Source organism: Trichosurus vulpecula, chromosome 1 (genome assembly GCF_011100635.1).
Source record: "Trichosurus vulpecula isolate mTriVul1 chromosome 1, mTriVul1.pri, whole genome shotgun sequence".
In the NCBI taxonomy this organism is placed as follows: domain Eukaryota; kingdom Metazoa; phylum Chordata; class Mammalia; order Diprotodontia; family Phalangeridae; genus Trichosurus; species Trichosurus vulpecula.
In genome coordinates this window covers 38,735,918-38,747,891 of record NC_050573.1, presented here as the reverse complement: position 1 = coordinate 38,747,891, position 11,974 = coordinate 38,735,918, and positions in this window count along the sequence as shown.

The window sequence follows — 11,974 nt, the reverse complement described above, 5'->3', positions numbered from 1 at the left end:
GAAGCCCTCTCCCGTTCCTGCCATCAGGCTCAGTTTGGTCCTGTCCGTAAAAAACAAGACCCTGGGCATAGGTCCTCTAGTGGCCAGCTGCATGGCATGGCCGTGGGTCTACATGTACCCAGCTGGAGGTGGGAACGAGACAAGTGAGGCTGAATAGTGGGTCGATTTCAACCAAGGGCCATCTGTCAGTCAATAAAAGTTGAGTAAATGCTTATTATTTGCCAGGCCCTGTGCTAAGCACAAAGGATGCAAAAAAAGGCAAAAACAATCCCTGCCCCTGGGGGCTCGTAGTCTAATGGGGAAACTACACGCAAACAACTGTGTATGTATATACAGGATACATACAGTGTAAATGGGAGGTGATCCGGAGGAAAGAGCCAGGCAGTGAGAGGGGGGAGAGGCTACCTGCTGCTGGACACCAGTAGAAGTGAGACAGGGGAGACAGAGGCCGGGGTGAGAGAGGACTGCCGATCAATTCAATTAAATCCAGTTCAGTCCAGTTCAGTTCAGTCCAGTTCAATCCAGTTCAGTCCAGTTCAGTTCAGTCCAATCCAGTTCAGTCCAGTTCAGTTCAGTCCAATCCAGTTCAGTCCAGTTCAGTTCAGTCCAATGCAGTTCAGTCCAGTTCAGTCCAGTTCAGTTCAGTCCAATCCAGTTCAGTCCAGTTCAGTTCAGTCCAATGCAGTTCAGTCCAGTTCAGTCCAGTTCAGTCCAGTTCAGTCCAGTTCAGTCCGGTTCAGTTCAGTTCAATCCAGTTCAGTCCAGTTCAGTCCAGTTCAGTTCAGTTCAGTTCAGTCCAATCCAGTTTGGTTCAGTTCAATCCAGTTCAGTCCAGTTCAGTCCAGTTCAGTTCAGTTCAGTTCAGTCCAGTTCAGTCCAGTTCAGTCCGGTTCAATCCAGTTCAGTCCGGTTCAATCCAGTTCAGTCCAGTTCAGTTCAGTCCAATCCAGTTCAGTCCAGTTCAGTCCAGTTCAGTCCGGTTCAGTTCAGTCCAATCCAGTTTGGTTCAGTTCAATTCAAGGAGCATTTGCTTGTATCTAATATGTATCTGACTGTGCTAGGCTCTAAGAGTTATGAAGACAAGACCAAACAATGCCTGTCTACAAGGCTCTAGAGTTCTGCTGGATAGGGAGGAGGCTGGTGGCATCGGACACAACATACACGGATGTCACGAACTTCAGACTGGAAGGAATCTCAGACACCAAAGTGAAAATGACCTGCCCGAGGTCACCCAGGTAGCCAGGGGCAGAACCAGGATTTGAACCCAGGTCCTCCACGGCCAATTCTGGTACTTCGTCCGCTGTACTACATCACAATGAAAAGAGTATTAGGTTTGGAGTCAATTCAGTTCAATCCAACAATCGTTTATTAAGTCTGTCCTAGGTGCAAGGAGAAGTTTGGAGCAGGAGGTAGAAGCTGGGAAGAGCTGGGCTCGAGGCCCTCGTTGGACACATCCTGGCAAGTCACTCAACTTCTCAGAGCTCTTGTCAACTGTCTAAGACTATAAAGATGCTGCCCTGCATTAGTGGAGGGCTTGTCCTCACCTGGGAGTTCCCTGACCCCTGCGTGTGTGACCAGGCTTGGGGAGGAGGAGGAAGGCACAGAGGGCTCTAGTGGCTGGTAGGGGGTGGGGTGGGGCATGGATCACAGCCTGGCTGGGGTTGGTCCACCTCAGTGCTCTGCTCCCCGCTTCTGGCTTCCCCTTCCCTTCCAGGGTGGGTGAGGTGTTGGCTTGTGGCCGGGGAGATCCTGGTTCCTGGTACAGGAGCTCCCCGTGTATGGTGGGGGAGGGTAACAGCCCACAAACTAGGCAATGCTTTTCCAGGGAATACAGCCTCAGCATGAACCTATTAGGCTCATCACCTCCTCCTTCTTCTCAGAAATAATGGGCTGACCGTAGATCAAGATTAAGGGGCTGACAAGCCCCCCTGCCATGGATATGGATAGGGTTAGCGTCATGTGGTCTAGAACTTTCAGGGCTTTGAGGGAGCCTAGAATCACAGATTTAGAGCTGGAAGGGACCTCAGAGGCCAGAGAATACAACCCTTTGATTTTACAGATGAGGAAACTGAGGCAAGCAGGGTTAAGTGACTTGCCCAGGGTCACGCAGCTAGGAAGTGTCTGAGGTTAGATTTAAACTCACCAAGATTAGTCTTCCTGACTCCAGGCCTGGCGCTCTGAGCACTATGGCATCACCTAGCTGCCCTGGACTGAATGCATGAATATATCCCCATTTTGCAGAGGAAGAGTCCACACAGACACAGTCATAGTCACAAAGTCAGCACCTGATGTGATGTTTGAATAATTTCAGGTTCCCTTACCATAATACCGTGTTACTTCCAGATAGAGAAACTGAGGCCTAGAGAGGGTATTACTTGCCCAGGGTTCCCTAGCTAGTAAATGTCTAAGGTAGGATTTGAATCTGAGACCCTGATTCCAAGTTCAGACCTCTATCCGCTATGCCAGGTGGCTTCTCCTGGTCCCCAGGCTAAGAAGAGATGCCCATAAAACTATGACTAAACCAAGGGCATCGGAGCCATGGCTAAGCCTTAAGTTCCCCAGGCCTCTTTCAAAAAGAAACTGTTTTATTTTTGAATCCTCTGATTTCCCACAGAAAGGGGTTCAAAATACACAATTATCATGGCAAATAGCCTTGAGTCCAAGGCATACAAGGATGGGATGAAGGTGGGAATGCTCAACCTCATTGGAGAAGAGAAATTGGAGGCTGGTGGTAGTGGGGAAGAAGATGGAAATCATAACAGTCTTCAAGTCTGAAGGGCTGCCAAGTGAGTGGTAGAGGGGAAGAAGAGGAAGAGCTCTGCTCTGCTCCAGAAGGACTCCCCAAAGAGATTACATTTCCCCCTGGGTCATAAATCTGGCCCCACCAAGTAATCTAGAGAGGACGACTCCAGTCAAAGGGCCTTCAGGGACCATTACAAGCCTTGTCTTTTATAGAGGAGAAGATGACAGTCCAGAGAAATGAATTAGGAACAACAGAAAGAAGTTGCAAAGGGGAAAATTCGGGAAAACTTTCCTAACTATCTGAGCTGGCCCACGGTGGAATGGGCCGCCTCAGAAGGAAGTGGGATCCCCTTTGATGGAGGGCTCCCAGTGTGACCCGGCTTTCACACAAGCCTAGGCGGGTTGTGTAGGGAGAGAGAGGCATGACTCCTGATGGGCAGAAAGGCTGAAGACTGTGATGCTTTGGACTCGGGTCTTAAGAGACATGTGGACTCCAGGAAAAGAAAGAAAGACTTAGGAATGGCAAGCACCTCACCGGATCTCTCTTCTTGCTTGAAATTCTAGAGCCTGCTAGAGTGGACCTCATCTTGGGGAGATCATTCTTTCTTTCTAGTTTGAGCTGGGATCTCCTTTCTCAGCCAAAGAGCTCGTTCACCCTTGTATATATTCTCTGAGATGTTTCAATCTGAATAAATTCTCTGATTTCTGTTTGCTTGGCTAAATGGTTTTACTCACCATTCCCTATTTGGGACGGTCTTTTGTGTAACCAACATTTAATGGGAAGGAGCTAGGAATCCTAGTATAGGATTATGTATAATCCTATAAGATGTCAGTTCAGTTTGGTTTAATTCAATTCAGTTCAGTTTGGTTTATTCAATGCATTTCAGTATAAGATAATGGTTACTCTCCCCCTTGACAGTGACCAGGGAAGAGACCCAGTGTAAGATAATGGTTCCCCCACCACACACACACACCTTGAGAGTGCCCAAGGAACTTTCTTTCTGAACATAAACTCCTACCCCCTAGGCCACAGATACCTGAGGGAGACAGATAGATATGAGTCTATCCCAGCAACCCATCAGAGAGTAGAGGGAAGCCTTGGGGGCTCTCCTGGGGCTTACCTGTACCCCTTGCCCCCAGTGATACTGGCAGTGCAGGCAGGGCCCTTTGTCCACCTCCCCACAGAGTCAGGCCAGACCTCAGATCATATCTATCCATGCAATCCACAAACCAGGAGTAGGCAGTTAGAAAACCCACTTGGGCACAAGCAGAGGCCGGATGACCCCTTGATGATACTCTAGGGGGAATTCCAAGTTCAGATACCGCTTGGTTTAGATGGCCCTTGACATCTCTTCTGGCTCTGACATTCTGTGACTCGATCGTCCCCCCTTTTGGAGACAAACACATCTAGAAGGGAGAGAGCCACGTGTGACTGAGCTACAGATTCCTCTAGGCCGCCCAAACCACCCCCTGAGACCCTTACTCATCCTGCATCCAGTGGGCTTAAAAATCAGCATTTTCCAGCTGAAAAGAATTTTCTATTCTTTAAAAGCAAAAACATTGAAGCCAGACTCTGCATAATTGTAGGAATGCTGCAAGAGGACAAGAACCCAACCAACAATCATTTATTTTTAAAAAGGTATTATTAAAGACCAAGATGTGTGTGTGTGTGTGTGTGTGTGTGTGTGTGTGTGTGTGTGTGTGTGTGTGTATGCATACGCTCCTGTCTGGTTATTGTTGTGGAATTTGGTCAGTCCAGATCAGGGGCAAGATTGGATAATAAATGATTGAAGTATAGATCGAAGTCAGTCAAATGCACCACAAGACTACCAGATGTAAAGGACCCTCTCTGCTAGGCTCTTCTTAACAACATCCCACAAGGCAGGAATTCCGAGGAGACAGGCCTGGGGAAAGATGCCTCTGCTCTGCCTCCCAGCTAGCCTTGAGCGTGGCACATGGGGGAGTCAAAGGACCTGGGGGCCCATCCTGGCTCTGCTACTGGTTTATTTGTGTGTCTAGTAGAACAGAAGCTCCTTGAAGGCAAGGACTGTCTCACTTTTGCATCTGGGTTCCCAGCACCTGGCACAGTGCCTAGCACAGAGTAGGTAATTAGTAAATGCTTGTTAACCGATATAATTTGGGGCAAGCCACTTCCCTCTCTCTAGGTCTCAGTTTCTGCATCTGTAAACTGAAGGGGTTGGACAAATGGTTGATAACATTCCTTCTGTGGCTAGATCTAAGATCCCCATTGAGGATAGAGGTCTCTCTGGAGAACACAGGAAGAACAACATGAAGGCCAATGGAGCCAGAGTTAGGGGTTGTTGTTGTTGGGTTGTTTCGGTCGTGTCTGCCTCTCCATGTCCCCATTTGGGGTTTTCTTGGTAAAGATACTGAACCGGTTAATTGTTTCCTTCTCTAGCTCATTTTACAGATGGGGAAACTGAGGCAGACTTGCCCAGGGTCACACAGCTAGTAAGTGTCTGAGGCCAGATCAGAACTCAGGAAGATAAGTCTTCCTGATTCCAAGCCCAGCACTCTATCCACTCCACCACCTAGCTGCCCTTTTAGAGGAACTGGGTTCAAATCCTGAATCTGCAATCAACCAATCAAACAGGATTACTTCATGGTTACTCTGCTTGGGTATATAGAGCTGTGAAATAATCTGACCACTTTAAGTGATTTTGCCTGCCTGCGCAGTTGAATCCAATTGACTCCTGTGCTGATCCCACTGATTACTTAATAATTAGACATTATTTTAGTCAGAAAACTTTGGAATGAATGAATAAATGAACGAGTAAATGAAAAAAATTGTTAAATGTGTGTCAAGCTAGGTACTGGAGATATGAGTCCAAAACAAACTAGTCACTACCCACAAAGAGCTTGCATTTTAATGGGGGAGACAATACGTGTGTATATAGATAGGTACAAAGCAGATACAAAGCAACCTTAAAGAGTGGGAGTGAGCCACTACTGGAATGAAATAAGCATTTGTTAAAGGCCTACTGCATGCCAGCCACTGTGCTAAGCACTTTGCAAATCTTGCTTCATTTTGTCCTCGCAACAACCCTGGGAGGGACTCACTAACACTTAGCAAGACCAAAACAGGCCTCATTCAGAGGGTGGTACTTGGGTCAAGTCTTGAAAGAAACCAAGGTGATTTTAAGAGGCGGAAGGGAGGAGGGGAAGCGTTTCAGGCAAGGGGTTCAGCCGGGGTAAAGATACATCGATGGGAGATGGAATTCCTTGTGTGAAGAATAACAGGACAGCCAGTTTGGCTGGGCCACAGCGGGTGGATGGGAGTGATGTGGAACTGAGATGGGGTCATCTTGAAACAGATTTAAATGCCAAGCAGAAGCATTTACGTTTGAAGAAGAGAAAGTCTCTAGAGCTTACTGAGCAGGGAGGTGACAGGGTCAGACTTTTTATTTAAGGAAAATCACTTTGGTAGCCATGTGGAGGATGGGTTAGAGAAGGAAGAGCCATCAGGCCTGGAGGAATATTAAGACTAGGTGCTGAGAGCCTGGACTAGGTTAATTGTTTTGTAAATGGGGAGAAGACAACATATTTGAGACGTGTTGTGGACAGGACGAGATTTGGCAAAAGATTGGACTCTCGGAATTAGGGAGCATCATGGACAATTCTAGCAAGTTAAACCTGGTAGACCAGAAGGACGGTTCCTCAGTGGACCTAAGCAAATCTCTCCCCTTCTTGTGGATCTTAGTTTCCCCCTCTATAAAGTAAAGGGGTTGGAAAAGATGGACTCTAAGGGCCTTTTCAATTCTAAATCTATAGTTGAGGCAAACACAAATAGGCCATTAAAGCATTTCACATCCATTTTCTCAACTGATCTTTGAAAAAAATCCTGTGAAAGAGGAGATAACCAATGTCATCCCCTTTTGACAGTGACATCTCTTCCATGAGGTCTGTCCTGAGTCCCCCCAGCTACTAAGGACTGGACCCTTAGCCCAATTATCTTGCATTTACCATGCATTCATATTTTCTTCAGCCCAATTATTTTGCATTTACTGTGCACTGAGGGTAGGTTCACTGAGGATAGGCATTGAGTTTTGTCTGTGTATCCTCAGCACCTAACACGGTCTCTAGCACATAGTCACCATTTAATATATGTTTGCTGATTGACTGGTTACAGCTAAGGAGACTCAGACTCAGATAGGTGAATGACTTGCTTGTGTGTTGATATCCACTCAGATTTTCCAGTTGTGTCCAACTCTTCGTCACCCCCATTTAGGGTTCTCTTGGCAGGGATAATGGAGTGGTTTTGCTATTCCCTTCTCCAGTTCATTTTACAGATGAGGAAACTGAGGCAAATATGATGCCCAGGGTCACATGGCTAATAAGCATCTGAGGCCAGATTTGAACTCAGGAATATGAGTCTTCCTGACTTCAGGCTCGGCACTCCAGCTGCCCCAAATGACTTGCCTAGAATTGCACAACTAGTAAATGTCAGAGGTAGGATTTGAACCCAGAACTCTCCTGTCCCCAAACCCAGTGCTCTTTTCACTACCATTCCCACTGATTCACAGCAATATACTCGAGTTCCTGCTTCTGTTTTTCTAGCCTACTTAATTTTGTGGCATGGTTGAGGAGGAGGGAAGGAGCAGAAATGTCACAGCGGGAAGGAAGTTTCTGCTCATAGCAGGGAGAAAAGAAAACCAGGGAGGGGATGGTGAAAAAAATATCTTGAGAAATACCACAACCTTTTGTTGAGCAAATAATTTCCCAGAGTCTCTCAAAGTATGAGGAAACCTGATAGTTGCAAGACTTCTCCAAGCTAAAGAAAATACCACCTGTTTCAGATTTATTTTCTGGAAGTTTGCTATACTCTATGTCCTGTCAACCTCTCTGCAGATACCCACTGCTTTCCCGGGGCCCCTGGATTGCTGCTGACACAGGTGGAGGGGCCAGCTGGGTACCCCTTGAGTCCTGTCCAGAACTGGGGACAATCTCATCTTACCCTCTCACTTACCAAGCAAGAAACTGAGGCTCGTGGAGGGGAGGGTTTGTTTAAGCTAGGGAGTGACCTGAGGAACCATCCTCAAGTTAAGTGACTTGCCCATGGTCTGATGGTTATTAAGTTATAGGGGTAGGATTTGAATCTAGGTCTTGCATGTTCCCAGGGAAACTATACATTGTGCCATGTTGATGCTTGGCTCCATGTTGAGCATTGTTTTCTCTTTGTATCTCTATCAGAAGAACACTGGTGTTTAAAAAAACCCCAAGGTTCAGAGAGTTTAAGTGATTTTAACCATGAATCACTCAACTCATAAAGTGCCTTTATTGGGATTGGAAACAAGGTCTTCCTAGCTCCAAGTCTAATATCTAATTACTATACCATGTTGCCTTTTCCAGGGATGTCTGGACTATGTGTATACACATAGATGCGTATACACATATACAATGCATGTATATACACATATAATACACATGTGTATTATATTATGATACACATGTGTAGATGTATGTGCCTAAACCTATAGGTGTATATGTGTGCACACATATGTACATGCACATGTGTGTGCATATACCTATCATTTAAAATTAATGTACAAACACCTTTGTAAGTGGTGCTTTAAAAAGTATGATTTAGTGCCTGGTTCTCCATTCCCATCTCTATTTTTTTGGCTCTCTCATAAGATACCATCCAGGTTGGAAGCTCTTTCATGAAATTCGCTGAGGATATTTAAATCCACTAAGATCTCCCTGGGATGCACAGATTGTCCAGAGGCAGGAGAAGAGAAGTGAGACGTTATTAAAAATGAAGACCGGATCTTTGTATGTGGGCTTGGATTCCAGTCTTTGCTCTGTGCCATCTGTATAACTTTGGGTAAATCACTTTACTTTGAAGGGCCTCAATTTTCTCATCTGTAAAAAGAAAAGTTCAGGGGTTCTCAAGACGGAGTCCACGAACTTCTCAAAAAATATTTAAACAACTGTATTTCATTCTATTTGGCTTCCTTTTACTTTATGCATTTAAAGACATTTTTCTGATAAAGGGTCCGTAGGCTTCACCAAACTACCAAAGTAGAGGTGGGGCGTGATACAGACAATAATAAGGATGATAATAATTATTAATAATAATGATAGCTTACATTTATATAGCACTTACCACATGCTTAAGCACTTTGGTCACATGATGAGTAGATGGGACTCATTGGAAAAGACCCTGATGGGAAAAACTGAAGGCAAAAGGAGAAGGGGGATGGAGGAGGATGAGATAGATGGTTAGTGTCATGGAAGCAATGAACATGAACTGGGACAGACTTCAGGAGACAGTGGGAGATAGAAGGGCCTGGCATGCTATGGGCCAAGGGGTCACAAAGAGTCAGACACAACTGAACAACAACACAAGAGAATGTACTTTATGATTGTTGTCTCATTTTAATCCTCACAACAACCTGGGGAGTAGGCGTTATTTTTTTCCCCATTTTACAGATAACAAAACTGAGGTAAACAGAGGCTGAGTGGCTTGACTAGGATCGCACAGCTCATAACTATCGGAGACAGGATTTGAACTCAAGGTTTCCTGACTCCAGGCCCAGTGCTCTATCCACAGCACCGTCTAACTGCCTGGGTTGAGAATCTCCAGACTAGATGATCTCTCAGGTCTGATCCCTCTCTAAACTATGAACTCCCATTGGGTCAGATTTGTGTATCTAAAATACATTAGCACCCCACTCTTTGTGCCTCAGTGCAAGTGGCAGTTTCTGAATGGGATTTTCTCATGACGAAACGTCACAGAATAGTCTGTCTGTCTGTGTCTCTGTCTCTCATTTCACCTTAATCCTCCAAATAATTCAGCCCAACTATCCACACAGGAAAAACCAAGTGGATGAAAATATCCCATTGTCCAGACTATGATATGTAGCAGGCATTTATTAAGTGCCTACTACGTGCCAGGAACTGTGATAAGCACTGGGGATACAATAATAGGTGGTGCAGTGGCTAGAGCACAGGGCTTGGAGTCAGGAAAGCTTGAGGTCAAATCTTGACTCAGACACTTACTAGCTGTGTAGCTCTGGGCAAGTCACTTAACCTCTGTTTGCCTCAGTTTGTTCATCTGTAAAATAAGGATAATAATAGACCTACCTTCCAGGGTTGTTAGGAGGATCAAATGAGTTAACATATGCAAAGCACTTTGTAAACCTGAAAACGCTACATACATATCATTAAATAATCATTTATTATTAAAAATGAAATAGTCTCTGGTATCAAGGAGTTTCCTATATAACCAGGAGAGACAATATGTATAAATATAGATATATCAAATATAGTTACAAAAGAAGTTGAGGAGGAAAGTACTAGAAACTGGGGGTGGGGTGAGGGTCAGGAAAATCTTCATGCGGGAGGTGAAATTTGAGCTAAATCTTAGAGGAAATTTGGGATTCTAAAAGGGAGAGGTAAAGATGGAGTGAATTCCAGGCAAGGGGCACAGCCTGGGCAAAAGCATGGAAATGGGAGATTGAATGTCATGTGTGAGAACTGCAAGGTGTTCAGTTTGGTTGGGCCATAGTGTGTATGAGGGGAATAGAAGGGCAACTTATGACAAGCTTTAAATGACAAATAGAGGAATACACACATACAAACATATCATATACACACATATCATATACATACCTAGATCACACACACATATCACATACACACATATCATATAGACACATATCACACACATGTCACGTACACATATATCATATATACACATATATATCATATGCACACATATATGTACATATATACATATATACATACATATACATATATACATATACACATATATCATATATACACATATATATCATACATGCACATATCATACACACATCTCATACACACATATATCACATGCACACACACATATATCATATACACACATCATATATATACACACACACACATATTTGATCCTGGAGACAGTAAGGGGCCAATAGAGTCTATTGATAATGATAACACTATTATTATGTGTCAGGCTCTATGCTAAGTGCTTTACAAATATTATCTTATTTGATCCTTACAACAACCTTGAAAGGTCAGTGCCATAATTATCCCCATCTTACAGATGAGGAAACTGAGGCCAACAGAGGCTAAGTGACTTGCCCAGGGTCGCACAGCTAGTTAGTGTCTGAAGCTGAATTTGAACTCAGGCCTTCTTAACTCCAGGCTCAGTGCTCTATCCACCAGGCCACCTTGCTGCCCACGGCATAGGGGAGTAACATGGTCAAATAAGCGATTTAGAAAAATAACTTTGGTATGCGTGTGGACTATGGATTGGCGTGGAGAGAGGGGAAGGCAGGGAGACCAGTTGGGAGGCTATTTTGATAGTCCAGGAGAGAGATGAGGACAGACTGGACAGGGGGTGGGCAGGGGTGGTGCCTTTCGAGGAAAAGGGAACCTCAAAGATCCAAATAATTGGAAAGAGAAGAGAGCTGTGCAATAAGAGAAAGAGAAAACAGGTGGGTGGTCCAAGTGCTGTGCTGGTGCCCGGATGCCATCGGGGGATAGGCCACAGCGTGCTGGGTGGACCCTTCCGGAGGATCCATGGAGGGCCGTGGGTGGTTGCACAGGACCGTTGGTTGAAATCTGGTTATTTGGAGGGGATGCTCCCATAAGCATGAGGCCGTGGCTCCGTCGGCATTTGGAAGGACCAATAATTCATTTCAAATCACAATGCACGTATTCGCTGCTACGTCTCCCTGGGACCTTTGCTCACACAAACCGAAACCGCCTACACAAATTCTGGAACCCCATTTTGTTTTCCAGTTACGTCTGACCCACCATGACCCATCGGGGTTCTCTTGGAGTGGTTTGCGTTTCCTTCTCCTGCTCTTTTTATCGATGAGGAAACTGAGGCAGAGAGGGCTATGTGATTTGCCCAGGGCCGCCCGGCTAGTCAGTGTCTGGGGCCACATTTGAGTTCAGGACTTCCTGACTCCAGGCCCAGCGCTCTACATAGCGGTCTCCTGATTGGCAGTAATGGAGACCAATGGTTATATGAGTTGAGAAGGAATGTGTCTTAAGTGCATAGAGAGCTGGCCTTGAAGTCAGAAAGACCCAGGTTCAAGTCTCAGCTCTGACATATATTGGCTGTATGACCCTGGGCCGGTCACCTAACTCCTAAATTCCAAGTAGCTCCAGGTCCTGACTGAAAACTTCCTACACCAACAAAATCACTGACCCAATCATCGCCGCCCCCCACTCCAGTTATGGGAGTTAG